The following is a 10,499-nucleotide window of genomic DNA, read 5'->3' on the forward strand; positions in this document are numbered from 1 at the left end:
TGTATTGATTTTAAAGAAAGGCATTGATGTTTAGGTACATTGGTGCAACGGCAGTGCTTTTTTCGCAAATGCGCTTGTTAAATCATCCCCTGTTTGTTGAAGTAGGCTGTGATTCAATGAGAAATTAACAGGCACTGCATCGATTATATGCAACACAGGACACGCTAAACTAGTAATATAATCATCAACCATGTGTAGTTAACTAGTGATTATGTTAAGATTGATTGTTTTTTTATAAGAAAAGTTTAATGCTAGCTAGCAACTTACCTTGGCTTCTTGCTGCCCTTGCGTAACAGGTAGTCAGCCTGCCACGCAGTCTCCTCGTGGAGTGCATTGTAAGGCAGGTGGTTAGAACGTTGGACTAGTAACCGGAAGGTTGTAAAAACTCATCCCTGAGCTGACAAGGTAAAAATCTGTCGTTCTGCCCCTGAACAAGGCAGTTAGCCTAGGAACGGTGGGTTGTCATTGAAAATAAGAATATGTTCTTAACTGCCTTGCCTACTTAAATACAGGTGTAAAATATAAAAAACGATTACTGGTTGTTATGAAAACTTGAAATCGGCCCTAATTAAATCGGTCATTACAATTGTTCGGTCAACCTCTAGTACAGACAGCATAGGGGGTAGATGCACGAGGGTACAGACAGTGTAGGGGGTAGATACTAGTGCACTACTTTTGACCAGGGCCAATAGGGAATTGGGTGCCATTTGGGAAGCAACTAAGGATTTGTGAAGCTCAAAGACCAGATCTTGAATCATTTTAACGAGAGAAGTCTGGCATGGAGATCACAGCCCGTTCATTTTGCCCAAACTTGGCACTCCTCTCTCTTCCCATGGTCGTGGCTTGCTTGACCCCGTAACTATGGCGAAGGAACTCCAATATCTATGCAAACGCCTTTTCACCGCTCAGGAATCTCAACTCTAGTCTGGAACGCAGACACACACACACACACACACACACACACACACACTTCCCCTGGCAGAACAAAACTCAGCTGAAGTCCAAGGGCCGGAACCACGACTCCATTCAGCACATCACATCACCCACATATGTATAATGAGGTTATTATAACCCAGCCCACCAGGACTACTGGGAACACTGAGTTTGGTTACCCAACAAAGCTACAAACATTCATCCCACACAGCCAGACAGTAAGATCCATTTATCTATGCTGAGAATATCTTATACGGAGATTTTAAAATATAAACAATGTGTAATTGTTCTCACATTACTTTGACATAAGTCATTTCTAAATGGCGTTCATCTGGTTTCCCTGGGCATTACAAACAAGCTTAGAGACCTGAGACAGGGTTCTGAACATGTCCAAAAGAGCAGCTTCATTCAGACCCGACCCAGAACCAACTATTACACAGATATATAGAAAACAGTCAAATGTATTACAGATGAAGAGAGAAAGAGATATATAAATGTGTGAGAGAGAGAGAGAGAGATAAGATATATAGAGAGAGAAAGCCACATGTTTTTGATCAGCCTCTGAGAGAAGAAGTGAGGTAACGGTGATGTCATGTTTGTCTTTTGGACAGGTTCAAATGAAAGGAGTTGATGCTTCTAAATGGTTTAATGCTCCCGCTCTCTCTCCCAAACCAAATACACACACATACAGAGGCAAGCATGAACAAACACACCAACAACAAGTAAAAGTCACATGCCCACACACACACACCCATCCACCACCAAACACACATACATACATTTACAGGCATAGTTCCACACACATGCACTCACGGGCTGGAACACACACCACGTTGATTGTGCATGTTACAACAAGCCCTAGCTGCTCTTTTATATAGAGTTGAGCCTATCACACACACCACGTTGATTGTGCATGTTACAACAAGCCCTGGCTGCTCTTTTATATAGAGTTGAGCCTATCGAGAAGCTACGTATTCACCAAAACAAACACTAACTCTTTCAAGCCTTCCTCAGTACACAGACGTATTTCAGGTGTGATTTCATACAACACAACGCTGCTAACAGTTGAACAAGGCTTAGTGTACTCGTGGGACCGACATCTGTCACTACAAATACAGTGTCCTGCACTGATTGTAGCCACTTAGCAGTCACTGAAGTTGTGCAGGTGGCTCCAACACACAAGTCCAAATGGTTAATAGGCCTTATTCCTCTACGTGTCACTAGGTCAAATGGACCATGGTGGACACTGTACTTCCTGCCTACTCAGACCTTAGTACTGACTGGCCAGCTAGCGCCTTGGGGTGACTGTAAAGCCATTCATTTGGAAAGGGAAAATAAACAGAGGCAAGGAGAGAGAGAGAAAGAGAGAGAAAGCGAGGAGGGAGAGAAAGAGTGAGAGAAAGAGTGAGAGAGCGGAGAGATCATTAGGTTGGAGTGATAGAGGAAGTGACGCTACCGTGACAAAAGCAAGAACGCACTAGCAGTATACTGTTCCTTTGGACAGGGTGAAGGCCTAGTCTGGATTTGGATTTCAGGTCCATCTACTAAACAGAACACACACACCAAAACGACTGTGGTGAAAAATCAAGCATCTCAGATTCAGAGTTACACCCTTTTCAGAACCGATTATCATATTTATCTTGGCTGGACCTTTTAACTCCAGGCAGTCTGCTCTCTGGTCCTGGTGTTGAAATGGAGATCCTTAGAGGGTGATTATAAGTTGAGAAATATCAGTGGTGAGGTGATCTGGATAGTCGGGGAGGTGTGTGTGTGTGTGTGTGTGTACCTGTATCCCTTGTGTCTTTGATCTATCCAGACATAGTAGACTACATGGGAGAGAGGATTGAAACCACAAGGCCTTCAAGGGGTCTGGAAGATATGAGTGATTCAGCACTGAACACCATACTATAGGTTAAAACCAACTCTGCAACAATCTATGATTAAACACATATTTATCGTGTCTAGTCATACCACTGGGGTGTGTGTGTGGTCTGCATATGGGTTCCTTTTTGATACTGTAGTAGCTCACTGTCTGGATTATGTTTCAAATTAGTTACCAGTGTAGTTAGTGTAATTACATACCATTACACCAAGACATTTACATTCCACATAGAGAGTGACAGTGATTGCACCACTTGGTAAAGTACTGGGACTGTATAGTGTCAGCGGATATCAAAGGGTTTTATCTCCCAGCCAGACTCAGTTGGAGATACAGAGAGATATGAAGACAGGGGAAACTGCAGACCATTATTTTCTGTCTGGAAGATAATCAAGGGAACTCAGACAACTGTGACATGGAAGAATGAATGCTATATGATATAATTAAATTGAGCCTTTTCAATACTACAAAACTCAATGAAGGAGCAAAGCCCTGATCATCACACTGTCTCGCACCACATGCCACGTTCAAGACAACTGGGAACTCGGAAAACAAACGAGCTCAAAAAAACATTTAACAGTCGCCCAACTCAGAATTACAAGTCGGAAACTCGGGCATGTTTCTAGAGCCTTTCCGACCCGAAGATCACTGACGTCATGATCAGACCCGGTTATTTTGCGAGTTCCCAGTTGTCTTGAAAGCACCAATATTCTCCTCTTCACCACGAGTGTTTTTGCATGCATACCATACAACTTTCACGCTTTCCGCAAACAAAGGGTAGTTTTATGCAATAACACGCCAACATATTTGGCATTTTTGAAAAGAGTAGCACTTATTTTACTTTCCCTAGTCGAATTACAGTAGGCAAACCTACATTGATTGTCTGGTTGCCATGATTACATATTGTATCTACCACCACGTGAAGACGTTTACAAAACACATTACAGTATCATACACACTCATTGAGGGAGGATACAATTTACATTGCTGCACCACGTTACATAGGCAACTTCGAAAGCGTGCCACCGCCTGCCACCACGGTTTGCCAGATAATAGGCTGTTACTGTTTGACGCGCGGTGAACGTTCATCAAAATCACACACACAGGTTAACATTCTTACTAGATGTAAACGAATATGCTACGACTATTAAAATACATAACCGAGTTAACATTTTAAAGTGCATTTACCTGAAACTCGTGGAAGCTGGATAAATTGAGAATAAATTAATTTCATTCAAGACCACAGCACGCCACTCCGCAAAGTGCTCTGATCTTTGATTCAAGCGTTTTGAATTAAAGCAATTGACCACACGAAGAGAACGCCTCCTTCACTGACGACAAACTAAAGTGATATGCCTAAACTGATCCTAACACTTATTCAAAACCAAGCCAGATGGTGTAGAGATTTAAAATATATCAATGCGGAACCACAGAGTCACTATTTGGCAGGAAGTCGTTTGTGACTTTCCTCTGCTTTACGTGAATGTGCATACATTTGGCAAACCTCACCTCCAGTAAACCAATAACTTGTGTTATTATACGTTATAAGCCCACTGTAAATAATTACGCTATACATTTACTCACGGCAAAACAAAATGGCAAACGGTCCTGTCTTTATCACAATCTGAATAGATGTGAATCATACGACTAGGCCTATATCTAATTCACAAAAACAACATAGGCACTTTTTCGTGAATAAAACATGCATAAAAATGACCATGGCAGAGTATTATGCCTACATAGGTCAGTTGTTCTGACTAGGGGACTAGGACTGTGCTTCCCATTGACCTGACTGTAATCGGAGCCTGCTATGGCGTTCAGTAAGTAGTCTAGTCAAGTGGACGTGAAGAAACAACGCCCACATGCGTTCTGCATAGGCCTATATCATTTCACCAGTTTATCCCATGCAAAACTCAACTCTATGTCCTATACGTACGACTAGGCATGCATGCCATAGATATATGTAGGCTACTCACCACAGTCGCACTTTGAATTATCTTGCAGCAGAATTCCCTACTACCTATTGTGCTCTACCGGCTCCGTGCAACCTCCATGGCATTTAACTGACACCTCCTCTGTCTGCTACAGTGCAGCGCATTCCTGCAAACGAGACCTTTCCGAAAATGTATCATTATAGACGTCAAAGCTTGCATCCTACAGCCATATAAAATTATGCACCTGCTAGATTTTTTTTTTTTTTACACTAAATGTCAACACCACCAGTTACTTTAAAATATTATGGATTATAACTTTATACAAAATGTAGGGCGGGTCCAGTCTGTCCGATTGGGGTCAGTTGACAAATTCTTATATTCCATCTTTAGCAACACTCTCAACTGTATGTTCCCCAAAAACGTCAGAAAACCCACAATTTCCTTACACGAATTGTCCTGAACAGACGTATCACCTGCCCAGAAGTTGCTGCTGGTGATGGAGCCTCTCCATCTGTTTCCATGTTACACTAAGGCCATCTGGTGGCCATTCTCACTGTGCCGTAGAAGTGCTGAGGCTACTCAGAAGTGAAACAGACCGTCTGAATATAAATCAGATTTGTAGCAGGTAGTACATACAAGCTCCAGGACCACGTTGTGGATACCCTGGTGTAGGCTATGTATAGCTTTGAGTTTAACTGTAGGTCTACTAGAATAAAATGGTATAAAAAAAATGGTAGGCCTGATTTTGTATATGCCAGATTTCTTCACAAATTACAAAAACAAGAACGTTGGCCATTTGTCTTAAAACCAAGTTATGCAAGTTAGCCAGGCTATTACTTTTTTCAAGAATTGAATTGTTCTTTTTCATAACCTGATTTTTGCACAACCACCACGAGCGCTCCTGGAGACGATACACAGCACACTATAATAGAAGCCTTGACTAAATGTGTTTTTGTTACTGGAAAACATCTTTAGGAGGTATGCTAATACTGTTAAACTCAGAGCTAAAGATACAATTGTAAGGAGCAGAACTCATCTCCCCCTTTGTACCCTTAATCAAAGGGGCAATCTGCGATTGCTGCATACGCTTGTAGACTTTTAAACATTCAAAACACAGTTAAAATTGTAATTTTGATCTAATACTTGCGTCCAGAACTCTGTCTTTGAATTTGAAAGTGGTTCCATTTCTCCAGCCCCATCCCTCAGCTATTTACCAAATCAGGGGCGGGGTAACTGCTTTGTTATTGTTTGATTTGTAGATTGCCCCTTTAATCAAAGATGAAACTAATCCATTCACTTGCACAGCACGCTGTTAATAACCAGGAAGTGGAAAAACAGAGTTAGAGAAAATAAACATTTGTTTTTACATAAAGAAGCATATTAATTTGTATAACTCATAAATGAAATAAACCAATTGCTCCAGGGGTGATGGACAGTGGTGACCCTCGTCGTGACCCCACTTCTTGCAGCAGGTATCTCAGGTGGAGTTGGAATACGCAAGAAACATGTTTCCATTATACACTTGTTAAAGGACAAATATAAGCACCCCCCCAAATTATTATAATAAAACTCAATAAAAGAAAAGGAGTGCGAGAAGTGTGTTTACAAATGTTCTGGTGAGGCAGTGTGTGGTGGGAGCTTTCTCACAAACCTCATCATTAGTTTGATACTGTTGATTTGTTGCCGCAGATGGTTTGTTTTACATAGCAGCTTAGGATAAATAATGTGTCAGGTTAGGTGAATTAACGCAGCAGGTTAGGAGAATTAACGTAGCAGCTTAGGATAAATAATGTGTCAGGTTAGGTGAATTAACATAGCAGCTTAGAATAAATCATGTGTCAGGTTAGGAGAATTAACGTAGCAGCTTAGAATAAATCATGTGTCAGGTTAGGTGAATTAACGTAGCAGGTTAGGTGAATTAACGTAGCAGGTTAGGATAATGAGGTTAAAGGTTAGGAAAAGGGTTAGGGTTACAATGCTACAGTTGTCAACAACTGTTATCCCCAACACGACCGTTAGATGGGGCTGAATGCCTACTCCATTACAACGGGAGGAACGTTAACAAACCGTACATAGTGACAAATCATCAGCGTCATAACAGCGACAAACGTGTGGCGAGCAGGCATTTTCCACAGTATTTTCCACAGCATTTTCCACAGTATTTTCCAATTAGGTGGGGCAGCGCCGCAACACTTTTGATTTTGTTCAATAAAAATGTTGACGCAAAAAGCGTTGAAAACAGGCACAAAGTAGACCTACTGTAAATAAGTGGTGAGGCTCACACATCAGGAGAAAGGAGATAGTATTGGGACGCACCCTGCCTATACGTTCCTCCCCTTACCATGGAACAGTGTGCATCCCCATCACAACTTGACCTCCCACTACAATCAAGGGCCAAAATAGGACCAGTGAAGTACCTTCACCACCTTGAGGGCCCTCTGAAATGTGTAAATGACCTATAAATAACTCACACTGGAGTGTGTGTGTGTGTGTGTGTGTGTGTGTGTGTGTGTGTGTGTGTGTGTGTGTGTGTGTGTGTGTGTGTGTGTGTGTGTGTGTGTGTGTGTGTGAGTTGCCTAGCAAAAACAACACTCTGATCTGATGGTCCTTTACGACAGCTATTTCTAGCTAGGAGGGAATAGCCTATTCTGCTCAACCCCGTCACGAGGGGAACTGACCATGATGGTGAACAGGAGAATGAAGTATATGGACAAAGAGATGAGTCTAAATATGTCCATGTTAACTGTTTGTGTCAGTGAGCAATGAAAAATGTGTTGGTGTATCAGATCCAACATGTGTTTAAATATCTTTCATTTGCGTCTTCATTTCTGGTGCTATTCCTTTTTTTCTTGTGAACTTGCACGCCTCAACCTTGACCTCATGGTTGTGTCTCAATTTGGGCCACATCACATGATGTAGTGATACATCACCTTAATTAAACTACAGTCAGATTACCCTGGTAGTCAGATTCATGTTCCTGAGAATCCAACCCAACCCAATGGATACACGGGTACTCCTTCCGTCCAATACCAGTCCACACCCATAGACGTTCACTCACGAATAGAAAATTGTTCTCAATATAGGCTATCTATTTCTAATGAATCTATTCTTTATGCATCTATGATTTGCCGGTCAGATTAAGGGTATGGCCACACAGAGACACATGGGTTAAATGTGCGTCATTGTGCGTCATTAAACGCAAAGTGTCATTATGTGATTATGTGATGAAAGAAACATACAGGAACTCAAATCCTTCTGTTCACCTGATTTAGAATTCCTCACAATCAAATGTAGACCGCATTATCTACCAAGAGAATTCTCTTCGATTATAATCACAGCCGTATATATCCCCCCCCAAGCAGACACATCGATGGCTCTGAACTAACTTTATTTAACTCTCTGCAAACTGGAAACCATATATCCGGAGGCTGCATTCATTGTAGCTGGGGATTTTAACAAGGCTAATCTGAAAACAAGACTCCCTAAATTTTATCAGCATATCGATTGCGCAACCAGGGGTGGAAAGACCTTGGATCATTGTTACTCTAACTTCCGCGACGCATATAAGGCCCTGCCCCGCCCCCCTTTCGGAAAAGCTGACCACGACTCCATTTTGTTGATCCCTGCCTACAGACAGAAACTAAAACAAGAGGCTCCAACGCTGAGGTCTGTCCAACGCTGGTCTGACCAAGCTGACTCCAAGACTGCTTCCATCACGTGGACTGGGAGATGTTTCGTATTGCGTCAGATAACAATATTGACGAATACGCTGATTCGGTGTGTGAGTTCATTAGAACGTGCGTTGAAGATGTCGTTCCCATAGCAACGATTAAAACATTCCCTAACCAGAAACCGTGGATTGATGGCAGCATTCGCGTGAAACTGAAAGCGCGAACCACTGCTTTTAATCAGGGCAAGGTGTCTGGTAACATGACCGAATACAAACAGTGCAGCTATTCCCTCCGCAAGGCTATCAAACAAGCTAAGCGTCAGTACAGAGACAAAGTAGAATCTCAATTCAACGGCTCAGACACAAGAGGCATGTGGCAGGGTCTACAGTCAATCACGGACTACAGGAAGAAATCCAGCCCAGTCACGGACCAGGATGTCTTGCTCCCAGGCAGACTAAATAACTTTTTGCCCGCTTTGAGGACAATACAGTGCCACTGACACGGCCTGCAACGAAAACATGCGGTCTCTCCTTCACTGCAGCCGAGGTGAGTAAGACATTTAAACGTGTTAACCCTCGCAAGGCTGCAGGCCCAGACGGCATCCCCAGCCGCGCCCTCAGAGCATGCGCAGACCAGCTGGCCGGTGTGTTTACGGACATATTCAATCAATCCCTATACCAGTCTGCTGTTCCCACATGCTTCAAGAGGGCCACCATTGTTCCTGTTCCCAAGAAAACTAAGGTAACTGAGCTAAACGACTACCGCCCCGTAGCACTCACTTCCGTCATCATGAAGTGCTTTGAGAGGCTAGTCAAGGACCATATCACCTCCACCCTACCTGACACCCTAGACCCACTCCAATTTGCTTACCGCCCAAATAGGTCCACAGACGATGCAATCTCAACCACACTGCACACTGCCCTAACCCATCTGGACAAGAGGAATACCTATGTGAGAATGCTGTTCATCGACTACAGCTCGGCATTCAACACCATAGTACCCTCCAAGCTCGTCATCAAGCTCGAGACCCTGGGTCTCGACCCTGCCCTGTGCAACTGAGTACTGGACTTCCTGACGGGCCGCCCCCAGGTGGTGAGGGTAGGCAACAACATCTCCTCCCCGCTGATCCTCAACACTGGGGCCCCACAAGGGTGCGTTCTGAGCCCTCTCCTGTACTCCCTGTTCACCCACGACTGCGTGGCCACGCACGCCTCCAACTCAATCATCAAGTTTGCGGACGACACAACAGTGGTAGGCTTGATTACCAACAACGACGAGACGGCCTACAGGGAGGAGGTGAGGGCCCTCGGAGTGTGGTGTCAGGAAAATAACCTCACACTCAACGTCAACAAAACTAAGGAGATGATTGTGGACTTCAGGAAACAGCAGAGGGAACACCCCCCTATCCACATCGATGGAACAGTAGTGGAGAGGGTAGCAAGTTTTAAGTTCCTCGGCATACACATCACAGACAAACTGAATTGGTCCACTCACACAGACAGCATCGTGAAGATGCCTCAGGAGGCTGAAGAAATTCGGCTTGTCACCAAAAGCACTCACAAACTTCTACAGATGCACAATCGAGAGCATCCTGGCGGGCTGTATCACCGCCTGGTACGGCAACTGCTCCGCCCTCAACCGTAAGGCTCTCCAGAGGGTAGTGAGGTCTGCACAACGCATCACCGGGGGCAAACTACCTGCCCTCCAGGACACCTACACCACCCGATGTTACAGGAAGGCCATAAAGATCATCAAGGACATCAACCACCCGAGCCACTGCCTGTTCACCCCGCTATCATCCAGAAGGCGAGGTCAGTACAGGTGCATCAAAGCTGGGACCGAGAGACTGAAAAACAGCTTCTATCTCAAGGCCATCAGACTGTTAAACAGCCACCACTAACATTGAGTGGCTGCTGCCAACACACTGACACTGACACTGACTCAACTCCAGCCACTTTAATAATGGGAATTGATGGGAATGATGTAAATATATCACTAGCCACTTTAAACAATGCTACCTTATATAATGTCACTTACCCTACATTATTCATCTCATATGCATACGTATATACTGTACTCTAT

The 10,499-nt window shown here is 43.7% G+C and overlaps 1 protein-coding gene across 2 annotated transcripts in view; it reads right to left on the minus strand.

Moving 5' to 3' along the window:
- Nucleotides 1-4,844, minus strand: part of add3a (adducin 3 (gamma) a) — a 154,914-nt gene extending 150,070 nt beyond the window's left edge. Inside the window, exon 1 of one of the 2 annotated variants that reach the window (XM_042304537.1) lies at nucleotides 4,789-4,844. The gene's annotated coding sequence lies outside the window, so the exon portion shown is untranslated. Of the gene's footprint in view, nucleotides 1-4,000; nucleotides 4,138-4,788 lie in introns of those variants that run through there. The other variant, XM_042304534.1, reaches the window with a different exon arrangement.
- Nucleotides 4,845-10,499: the final 5,655 nt, after the last annotated feature.

This window comes from Oncorhynchus tshawytscha, linkage group LG02 (genome assembly GCF_018296145.1).
Source record: "Oncorhynchus tshawytscha isolate Ot180627B linkage group LG02, Otsh_v2.0, whole genome shotgun sequence".
NCBI lineage: Eukaryota > Metazoa > Chordata > Actinopteri > Salmoniformes > Salmonidae > Oncorhynchus > Oncorhynchus tshawytscha.